The sequence below is a fragment of the Poecile atricapillus genome, chromosome 2 (assembly GCF_030490865.1).
Source record: "Poecile atricapillus isolate bPoeAtr1 chromosome 2, bPoeAtr1.hap1, whole genome shotgun sequence".
Taxonomy (NCBI): Eukaryota; Metazoa; Chordata; class Aves; order Passeriformes; family Paridae; genus Poecile; species Poecile atricapillus.
In genome coordinates, this window is record NC_081250.1 from 64704364 (window position 1) to 64716717 (window position 12354).

Consider the following 12354-nt stretch of genomic DNA (forward strand, 5'->3'; position numbering starts at 1 on the left):
GCTCAAGATATGTACTCCTTCTGTTTGCATTGTTCAGGGACCAGTCTGTGCAAACAGATCATGAAATAACTGCACTGAGGAGATGTTATTTACTATCAATTAATGATGTTGGCTGACTAGCCAAGTTCCATGGTCTGCAGGAGAGGGGAACAAGGAATGGGACACCTAAGATATCACCCTTGCTAAGGTGACAGGCAAAATCCTGACATGTGTGTATGAAGCACAAGATTCCACAGGTAAAGCATAACTTAGGATGTCCTGAGAATCAAGGAAGGAAAGATCAAGTGTGTCCCAGAATTCAGAAAGTTACTACACCATTCTTTTGTGAATCAGATCAAGCTTACTGCCTCACCCTGCTTTCAATTTTGAGGTTTGCTGCTCCTCTTTCAGATCTGAAGGATATCTGAGCTCATATGATCTTTTGTTCCAGATATTCCTGCCAACAGCAGTACAAACAACACAGATCTTTGTGGTGCTGCTTCATAAAAATTCTTTGATATCATCAAAGGTCCCTTTTCCCAAGCAGAGTATCACAGTGCACCTCACAACACTCCACTTCAGCAGTGGGATAAAGGCCTTTGTGCCAAACTCTAGAGCCAGAGATGATTAGCTGAATTGCAAAGAAAAAAAAAGGTAGAAAACTGGAAGAAGAAAAAAAAAAAGAAAAAATAGCAAAACTGAAGGCTGGGAAGGCTGCCAAGGTCACAGCTGAGCTGTCTGTAGCAAAGTCGTGTTTTTCACATGGATCCCCCCAAGGGCTGTTAAGTCAGGCTAAGGTAGGCACTGACTCCTTATTCTCAAACGCACCCAGAATTTATGCATAGGTGAACATGAAATACACATCCACATCCAAAAATAGCTACAAAAAAAGCCTCTAGAATAGGATCTGCAGTGCAAGAGTATAACACCATACAACCAGGAAACCAAGAGTGTTCAAAACCGGGTAGATGTCCTGCATAATAACTTCCATTTTTGGCACTGTTTTTAAGGCATATTTCCGCCTGTCTTACTGTTTATGTAGTGCTCTATTTCTGACTACAATTATATGACAACCTCTCACAGCCCTCAGAAGGAACTGTTTGGATGACCATATTTTAAAAATTTAAATAAAGTCTAGCAAGCTACCAATCATTCTCATCTTGCAAGGACCAAAAATTATCCTCAAACACTCCAGCAGCTTCTAACTAAGACTAAAGTATCAATTGGATCACAGGGAGTGCTAATAAGATCTTTAACAATTGCCTTCGTAACTGTCTCCTGAAGAAAAATCCAAAGGTTGCCATTAATTTTACTTTCTTTTCTCAGAAGTTCATTTAAGACAATCATCCCGTTGCTTCACTGGTAATCCACATAGTGAAAAAGCCTTCCCTTTCTCCTTTGCCCTATCTGTGCTTCTGAGGAAACACAGAGCCTTAGAAATAAAGGAAAGTTGCAATGTCAGTCATTTACTTTCACAGACCTCCCCTTCCTCCCAAATAATGTTTGCTCACACTCTGGATAGACAGAAAAAGTTACCCATCAACTGGCCAGAGCATTACAGGGGTTTGGGAAGACAGGATATTTTGTTGTTTCTGCAGCTAGAGAAAATGCAGTCTTTGTATCTGAGTAGTGCAAGAATCGCAGGTCTCCTTTCCTCCATCCCATCCCTATCCTGGGCAATCATCCAATTTTCCAACAAAGTTCAAATCTCCAGATGATTTTATCTCTCAGAGTCTCGCACATATCAGAGATGAGTATGAATCTTGGGCTGTTGGGATTTGCAGCCTGAATTTTCCCCATCACCCTAAATTACTCACATTTAATCTTCCAGTTTCGAATCACCTGCAGGGATTAGTACATTTGGGAAAAACAAGAATAGCATATTAGAACAGTGATTCAAAGCCTGCCAACTAAAAATAAATCAATTTTCTATGCAGATATCACTTACAGCTGAACATATGTTTTCATCACAGATCTATATAAGTCCCAGCTCTTATTTTCTGTTTCCTCATACTTAAAAACCTCCTACACAATTATTTCCCATATGATTCTTTCCTTCCTACCCACCCCAGCCACTGCCCTTCCTGGTAGTGCGCCAGTTCTGTTATTGTTCAAAGGTGAAAAACAAGACCTATCCCAGGAACTCACTCTGGCAAAGCTTAACCCAAAATGATTAATTTAAGAAGAGGGAAACAGCCCAGTACAGGGGCCTCTGAGCAGGGCTGGTAGCGTTGGCACGGCACAGAGAGTCAAGTGCATCACTCTGCTTTCCTCTTGCTTCACAGTGACAGGGGGGACAGTCCTGCAAGGACAGAAAGCTGATCACACTCAAGGAAGCCAAAAGGCACATTTAGGATTAACTTCCTTGCAAAGTAATAATGAGGTTGCCATGAGGATGCTCTGGGGCTTGAGAATTTAATGGGGGGCGAGCCATTAAGCTGTGAAGAGAAGCGGTGGTTCCCTCCCACGTAGCTTTGACACAGAGCTAATGATTTTATCCATTTATACCATTTGTGGAACAATTTGACTTGGCATCTGGGCTGCCTAGGGGCAACCTACAGCTTCTGCAAAGCCACCTCCAAAATGAAGCTGAATAATGAGGTTCTGAATACTTTTACCAACTGGAGACCTGTTCCCCCAAGGATTACTGGCATTCTGTAGAATTTCTCTGTTGAAATTTCACGCTTTTCTTTCCAGTTTACAAGATCAACTTCCTGGTACTTTGTTTTATTATATTCTCTTTTTTCCTGAGAAAATAAGCATACACTATATGGAAGTGAATTAGCCTTCATTCAAAACATGTTTTGCAAAAGGTTTGATTTCATTCAATGCCAATCAGAAGACAGACAGTGATCTTATTTATGAGGCCTGGATCTATTGTCCAGGTGTAATTAGCTGATTATTACACTTCCCATTTCTGTTATTGTAGATCCTTAATTCTTTTTGTAGCATGATGTTATTTAAAAGATGTTTTTCAGAGCAAGCAGAAGACATTTCTATTTGTCCTAATTGTTCAGGAAATTAAAACTGCCAATATTTTTTCAGCTAATTAGCGTGAAATACTTTTCTGCTCCCAGAACTGACCTGTAACATCTCTGTTGCTCTCTCTCTAAATTGCCAACTGCTCATTTGCTTCCTTTCACTGTCCTACATCACTCAACAACTTTTTCCACAGGACATTTCCACTCACCAGTTGTTCATTTGCCCATAACAAAACATATCCTAATGGACACATTGAGCTTTTTTTCTCCCCAGATATGACATAGCATACTGCTGTTGACAGCAGAAGTTACTTCTGCAGGAATAGAGGCTGCTGCTTCACGTAGGAGAAGAGAAGTAGGGGTGTGCAACAGGCCACTACACTGTGGGCAAGGGTAGGTAGGATGCTAAACAACTGCTACTTCATGTTCATTGTATTCTTTAAATATTGTGATTCTGGGGGAAAAACAAAAAGGGGAAAAGTTTTAGGGCTTTTTCACTGCTGCTTTAGCCAGTAATTAGCGTGATCATTTTTTTGTAAGTCATAAGGGTCTTTAGATACCTCTGTCAGTATCACATAGGACCTATCAATTAAGTCTTTCACATTCCACATGAGTTTTAGAGGCCTGTTTTAACAACACTTGTCTACACTTAATCTAGGCTAAGCACTCCCATGTAACTTTCTGTAGACCCTCTTACTTCACAACTAAATATTCTTTCACCTTAACTTCATATTATGAAAGTCATCCATAGGAAGACAGGCCTTACACATCTTGCCTTGCAAGCCTCTGTGGTTTCTGAAGTGGTTGAGATTGTGCCTGTCCATAGGCAATTTGTTTCTGTAGCCATTGCACCTGGTACACCTTATCCTTCTTCAGATCCCAAACTGCTGTCACAGGGCTAAGGATTTAAAACTAAATTGACCCCTTCTTTTGACATTGGATCGATGCCCCTGTGAAGTGTGCTGCAGTGAAGAATCATGAGTGAAATGAATTTCCTAATGTATAGTTTGCTTTTACTGCTGCTTCAGTGAGATACGGAGTGCTTACTTACAAAGGTCAGTGGCATGAAACATCTATCAAAAGTTTTTCTATGAAAATAAATCAGAGCATACTTAAAATAACAGTAATTCTCCTGAAGGGCTGACAAATACTATTTGGTACTGAGACAAGGAACTCTGTCCATAAATCAAGCTGCCACAGAAAAAAGCAACAGGACTTCTTCATTTTCTCCTTTCCTACACCTTCACTCCTTCTCTCGTGATATCATTGCCCCAGGAAAACGATGAACACTTAGAGGAAGAAAATTGTTCCACTGCCAAGCCTGTTCAATACACGTCATCCTTCAGATTGTACTAATAGCTTGTTCTGGTGGCATTTGCAATATGAACAGCCATCTGCAAAGCCTGAAATCATCAATATTCTTCTAAATATATCCTGCATAATTGAAAAGTTTTGAAATGGCCATTTCTGGGTTTGGGAGTCTGTTTGGGGTTTTGGGTTTTTTTTTTCTTCTTCTTTTGTTTGGTTTGGTTTCTTTTGATTCTAAGTGTCTTTTGGCTTAGGAAAAACGTACCAGAGATTTTAAGATATGCATATTGGCAAAAGTAACTTAAAAACCCTGTACATGTGCTAACTAAAGCCGTGGTAGTGCTCATCTAGCTAAGGAATATTGTTAACTTAAGCTATTATCCTAGAATTGTCATTTTCTAAAATAACCCCGGGTCTCAGGATAAAAGATAGGACTACACCAATGCATCTTTCCCCCTTTCTGCACTCTAACTGCAACACAAAGTCCTCACAGCAGGAAAGCAAATGAACAACAATATCCTGTAAGATAGACACATTTGCAAGAATCTTGCACATCTGAAGCTTGAAATTCCTTACTGCTCCCTGGCAGATTGCCTTTCCTAGGGCACCACAGAACAAGAAGGAGAGGAGATTTTACTGTTGTACACCCATATGTTTCCCCTCACTCCTAAAATCAAAGAGGCACGTTCTCTGTACTGGTGTCTTTTTGTGTGGCGTAAGTCAGTTATTTCTTTTCTCTTAGACAACTAAAATGAGTCATAAATGCATAGAGTCAGACAGGTACTACATGTCCTTAAAGCACCTGGAAAAAGATACCCAGGGGTAGGGAGAAAACAGCAATTTTGCTTGCCCATAATATAATGGCAGGTTTTAAAATTTTAATTAATTTTTTAATAGATTTTTAAAAGGTAGTTATAAGCTGCATAATTTCTGCCTCCAGCTGCATGAACGTAAAGTTCTCTTTTCCATAGCACCTTTAAGGAATCCAGACAAAAGTAAACCTAGGAGAAAAGGAATATCTGACAGTACTTATACATAGCATGATATTTGTAATATCAACTATCCCAGGCAGTTCAAGACAAATAATTTTGGCCGTCTTGCAGCAAGCTTTACTGGAACTGGGGACGGAGGGGAAAATAATGCAATGGCATACAAAAGCAGCTGTAACTTCACATCAGAACACAAAAGAGAACATCAAAAAAAAAGTGTCATCCTAAATAAAAAACAGGAAGTCAGAGAGAATCCTCCAGGAAGTATTAGAAGCTCTTTGAAAGAAAATTATTCTCACTGAAAAAGAGACATATAGTCGGCATGGGTGCCAGCAAACATACAACGTATATATGACCTGGCACACTACTGAAACTTAGAAACCCTTTAAGTGCTCTGTTAAGAGCAACTGAATATCATTGTTTGTGGTGCAGGACTGATACACACTGGGAATTACTCCTTCACCCCAGCTTGTGTTACTCAAATAAATACATATGTGTGAGACAGGATATACCTAGAGGACTATTGCTTTGTATCAAAACTGATATCTCAGCTGACTATGGTAATGAAAAGAATGGATCCCATATTTTTACTTAATCTCATGCTCACTGTAAGGGGTGAGCTACTGGAGGCCAGGGGGACCAGTATGGAGCAGGAACAAGTACAGATAGGTAGCAGCCTTTTAGAAGAGTCCTGCTGCAAAAACCACATCAAGAACCGGTAAAAGAGAAGGCAACAGAGTAGCAGCTGTTAGTGAGAGGGAACTATTGAGAAAGAACGAGCTTTAAAGATATTCACACCTGGAACATATGTCAGTCTACCACTGACCACTGCCTACACACCACTCCCTGTGCTGTTTACACAAAAGCAGAGACCGTGCAGGCAGTGGGGAGATTTCACAGAATGTTCACTGCCACAGAAAGGAGCACCCGAATCTTACACTGTATTTGGTTTTTGTAGGGCTCTTTTTCACTACAGACTAACAATAAATGTTATGACACTCCACCTTGTCCCCCCAAACTATGCATGCTCTTGTGTTGAGCTCTCAGCTTTTATTTTTCATAACCATAGTAGCCAAGTAATTCAACCGTGCCCCCATTAAATTACATGTTTATGAAACTGAGCCTGGAAAGGGAAATTTGCTGGCAAATACAGAAGAGAAGATGGAAGGATCAATTGATATAACCTGTTTGTGAGCCATCTGTTATTCATAGGAAGCAATTGGGCAGACAGTGTTACAATCATTAATACTTTCACACAGGTGTAGCACCATCTGCTTCTGCTCTTTTCGGCATGGGGCTATGAGATGTTCAGTCCTCACTCCCTGAATTAGGTATAGGATGAATTTGGTAGGTTGAACCTTTACAAACCAAGGAAGACCAGTGTCAAACACTTGAAGGAAGATCAGAGCAGAGAACACTCAAGAAGCCTAAGAGCAGGCTGTACCTTGCAGACCTGTGCTATAAGATTAGTAATAGGCATTCTATCAAAAGCGTATACACTTTTAAAAGCCTCAAATGCACATGTTTACAGGTGAATAGGGTTCATTGTTTAGCTAACACTGAGACTTCACTAAAGGGGGTTGTCCCCTTCTCTCATGTGGAGAGAGAAGTCAGGGAAACAAGCTCTTGACCAGCCATAGCTGCACATGTTCACCCTGACTGCTCTGCTGAGGAGTACTGGCTGTTCAGAGGGTTAGGCTGGGCTGTTTGCTCTCAGAAGATGGATATCCGTGCTTGTTCCTCCTGCACTTCCCGAACTCAGTCTGACCTTTGAGTATGGACTTGTTTTGCAATAGGTCAGACTATTTAGCCTTTTGTTTGTTTGTTTTGTTTTTAAATTAAGGCGTGATATCTTCAAAACTCATAGCTCTACAAGTTTCAGGTTCAGAACTGGAACTGTGTGAACTTAATCGTTGTTCTACCACTTGCAAGTTCATGTTTTGACACGGAACAATGATCCCTCTGCAACCTCTGGCATTAAATACCTGCTTGCTTTACTCTTTCTGGTTAATTACTGGAGTAATAAATCTCTCCATCAGAGTTTATTTAAAGTACCTTCCAAGCACATGATCCACACATTACATTGTTTGTGCTTAGAGGCCCCTCTGCAAAAGCAAGAGCATTCAACTATTGAATTGTAAACTTACTAGAAAACTCACTCTTCAGACTTACGGTAAAAGGCAGAATATTGCTGTTATTGGCATTGTTGAAAGTTTACAACAGGGACTCACCATTTATTTTTTCAACTGGAAGTTTCCACGGGATATCTAAAAGATGTTTATAGCTTAGATTTAACAGATTTCACCATGTTGAAAGAATTAGTTGGATGACTTCAGTTAGAAGAAGCACTCCAAAGACTCTTTAACCTATTTGAAAAAGAAAAAGGGCTTTGAAAAAAAACCCAACAATCCCCCATAGCTTTTAAATTCGGAGATTTGAAGTCTTCTTTTTCTTATTAACCTACCTGAAATCTGTACTCAGAAACTGACAAAGTTCAATATAATAAACTGACTATGTTAGTGATTCAAAAACGAGTTAATTTGAAGCTAAAAGGCTTGTCATAAGCTGAAGTTCTTATTTTCCCCCTGATTGGTTCCAGGATAATACCCTATTATAAAATAAATAAAAATAGTTGTTAATCTTCAATATGAAAATGGGTGGCTCAGCACTGGACATATACAATCACTGTGATTATGAGACTGTTTAGGCAGATAAGTGGAAGTATGGGGGGTTTAATGCTTATATGAGGAATTTCAGGTACTTTCCCTCTCTACTGTAAAGCTATTGAAGTTCACTACAGAACTGTTTGGAATCTTTCCCATGGGACATTAAATCCTGTGAAATAGCTCTACTTCCAGTGAGAACTGATAAGTTTCTCTTGTAGCTGACTGAGATTCTAATGTGACTTGGATGATCTGTCTGTTTTCAGGCTGATCTTCCTCAGACATGCCAGTCAAGGCATTAGTTGACCAAGATCCTCTCTGTCTGCAAAGTAATTACTCTGACTAGCAAACCCTTGGGAAGTGCTTTGCAAAGATTTAAATGCAAGACTCTGTCTTGGCACTGAAATGCTTCTTCCTGAAGTATCTCATATCCCAGTCTGACCAATTAGGAAGCCAAGGAGGGCTTCAGTTTCCAAAATACACCATGAAATGAGAGCACTTAATGCAATGGCTGTGCACTGAGAGAGGCAAGCCTAAAGTTGGCCTATGGGATTCTGAGTCCCAGCTTGCAGGAGCTAACACAGGTGGCAAAACCATCACATTCAGTTCCTGAAAAACTCCCAGTTTTACTGGCCCACTTGGTCAGCCTGCAAAAGTTAGTGCAGAGTTAGAGCTGCGCTGCATGGAAAGAAGGGATGTGCTCCAAAGAAGGCACCTGCTGTGGCAAGTCTAGCCTCAAGAAGACATTCCCTTCTGTCCCAGACTGTTGCACACTCCCACTTTTACTGTTTCCTTAGTACCTCTCACTAGCAAAATCTTGTGCCCTGAATTCCCAAGCCAACACATTACTGCCCTTTTCCTTTATTTGGGAACACACCCACCACCACCAAAACCACATTTCTTTTTTGAGTCAGGTGAAGAGTAATTTAACATTTAAGTGTTCAAGATTTGGATTTTCTCATCTTCCCCTGTAGTTTTTAGTTGGAATTTTAGAAATATTCGTGTCATATAGCACAATGGTAAACACAGAGCCAGGAATAAATAATAAATAATACCTTGAATACCAGACATCATAAGCAAAGATAAAGTTAAGAGGAAAGCTGTGAGAACGAATAGTTTCAGTCTGTCCTAAGCTTTTAAATGCTAAGATTATTTACTTTTGTAGACATAATATTCAGAAGCAGCATTAAAATAGGATTGTTGCTTTGGTCATTATCTAGAAATGCAGCGTGGGACGAAAGGGGAGGGAAAGGAGGATGAAGGGAAATCATGGACAGGCCAAGATCACCACCTAGTGACAAAACTTCTGCTTTGCAAGGGGTTTGCTCAACTATCAGACAAACCCCTGGTGTCAGAGAAACAAATGATCCAACTCTTTTACAACCCTTTCCTAAAGGAAGAATTAGATATTGTTTCAGGATTAGGAAAAAATTCATAGCATACGATTTGGTACAGTGAAATACGTAGTACTTGTTGGTTCTTTTTGCTTGCTTGTTTTAAAAACTATAAAGAAAAATATTTTTCTTATATTTGTGGAAAACCAATGGGGCAAAGCACCTGTCCTAATATTCCCCAAAGTAACAATTTAGATAAAAATAACTTAAATATTATCTGTACCGGTACAGGTTTATAATTAATTATTTTGTCATTAGTTAATAGAGGCATGGGTTTTCTAAACTGGTGGGATCCCAAAATACATGGAATAAATACGACATGAAAGAAGAAGTGTTCCTTCTGCATGAGGGGAACAGCCCTGGGTGTGTACCTTTGTGCAGCACTTGACTCTGAAGGAGAATTGAGTGAAGTATGAAGATTCTCTGGAATCTGTCTTTAATTCTTCCAGCACGAAACATTAATCTTTGCTTTCATATATCACTGTTTTCTTTCGCTTCCTGTACAGAACTGCTATAATTAAAAATGCTAAACTTGAGGCAACATCTTTTATGTGGATGTCTACCTTTTTATATTCAGAATAATAAAACTCTCCTAGCCTTCCAGATGAAGCTCATGCTGCCTCCCTCCTTGTTATCATAGCATCCTTTTCGCCCATTCTGAGAAATACACCTTACCTTGCTCCCTTTGTGCACTCTGTAAAGATCCTCACCATAATTCAATGTTTCCTAGTCTTGCCCACGCTGTCTCTTGCTCTGGCTTCCCCATCCTAGCTCAGTTCCATGCTTTCACTTCAAGGTATTCCAAAAGCATGTGCCACTCAAGCCATCTAATGCACTATCAGGGCATTTTCACCCACATCCAATGAGCCTGACATGTTACTGTCGGGCAGTGACTGACTTCTCAAGCACTGTTATGCTTCATCCCTAATCACTCAAGTTACCTATGTGATAACAGCCTCAATTTTGACTTTTTATAAAACATTTTCCTAAACCCTAGCATTTTAGCATGCTGAATAATGCTATAGTCTCATATTTCCCATCCTGATTACTTTTCTACAGTCTTACACTTAGCTACAGCCTGTTTAGGACAGGTCCTGTGCATGCATGCCAGCACAAGAGGGAAACAGCCAGGGGTCAAGGCTCTAGGCTGTCCAGTGCTAGGAGCAGGGCTGCACACCTCTCCCAGGATAGTTAGGGAACAACAACCTCTGATGAGGGAGGGTGCTTGGAATGGTACTAAAAGCAGAAGCTGTGCCTGGCAAGGTTTGGAAATGGAAAGGCATCCTTTGTCTGTAACTGCTCCAACACTAAAGAGAGAATAAAGAGGGCATCGGAAACATTCTTTTTTAAGGCATCATTATTTAATTTTTTTTTTTTAGATAGCAGCAAGGACAGTTTAGGCAGCTCTAAAGTAAAATGCAGCCACAGTACAGATGTGCTGGTGAGCTGATAGTCAGGCACTGTGCAAAGGGACAGCTTTGTCTGGTTCTGAAACAGTTGTGTTGGGATAAATTCCATGTTAAATAGGAAGCTATATGCTCAGACTACTGATTACTCTGGCTCCCCTTCCACTGATAACATTTTAAGCTGCTATTTTACAATAATATTTTCAGTCAGCTTTTAACAATTTTAAAAACCCCTGATAGTGCCAGTGGTTCTAGCATGCCTGGAATGTCAGTAATCAGTGTTGTTCTATTATCCATCAACAAAGCTGAGCTGACATATGCCATCATTTATTTGGATAAAAGAAACATACTTGAAATAAAAATTGTGTCCTCATGCTCCCTGAATAATTTAAACTATAAATATGTAAAATATATTCTATATTACAGTTGAACAAGCTTCACCTACACTGTACTTCTGTGTCCAAGCAATTTTTATTGTGAAAAATAATAAATACATCTAAAAGAAAAGGTAGACCCCACCACCATTTACAAAGTATAGCCAGGAAGACAAACTCAAGTAAATATGGATATACATATTTACATGTCTGTATTTACATATATGGTTGTAGATATTTTATATATGTCATAATATGTAGAACACTTTAACACAGTTTTATTCTGGTTGCATCCAACCCACCAAGCTAATTACTTATGGTATTCTAAAGTTGACATATTATTTCTCTTGTGTGTAAGGAAGAGTGAAACTGATTTAAAAACCTTTCTGTGAAGCAATGTAAGATGCAATGCTTAACAGCATTCCCTGAAACTAAGCTTCTCAGAAAACAAGAAAATCTGTTCTTTGGAAGAATATGTGTCTTAAAAATAAGTATATCTCATTTTTTAAGAAGGAAAAAAAAAAAAAAATTAGTTGTGAATGAGCCACTGTGGGGTACTGGAAATAGCATTTGGACATTACTCTTCCCGGAGTGAGGGCTCCAGGTTGGACAGAGATGACTTACCTTGGAGCAGCTCTCCTGCTCTCAGCTCCTGCTGGGGACACAGCTCAGATTTCAGAGATGCTCCTGCAGAGTTCCAGGACAGGGAAGGCAGCCAGGGAGCAGGGTGGCAGTGGAACATCCCTGCTCCATCCAGAGGCAGATGCAGAGGGTACCCAGCTGCTCTGCAGAGGCAGATACCCCATGCAGGGCACAAAGCTAAAGGAGCTGCTTGCTTCTGGCAGTTCCTCTGAAATCTGATACTTCTGCACAGCATTGCATTGTGCTTTACACAAGTTCCTCCAGAGTTTATAATCAGAAGGTTCAGGTATTTTGAATCCTTTTCTCCAGACAGATTTCCCTTTTTGCACCTCCATCACTCACAGTAAAAGCTCATCTTAAAAGCAACTTAAACTTACAAGTTAAAAAACCCCAAAAACAAAACTTCAAATGCAAAAAAAAAACCAAAAAAGCCCCCAAAACAAACAAAAAACCCCACAACCCACCACTACTTTGAGACATAGCAATCTGTTTTTATACTCTCTAAAGCCCTTTAAGCACTTCATAAGTCAGCTTCTGTGATGCCATCTCTAAAAGCAATACTTTCAGTCTCCTTGGAAGACACACAAACGTACTTGTGAATGTTTTCAGACATATTAT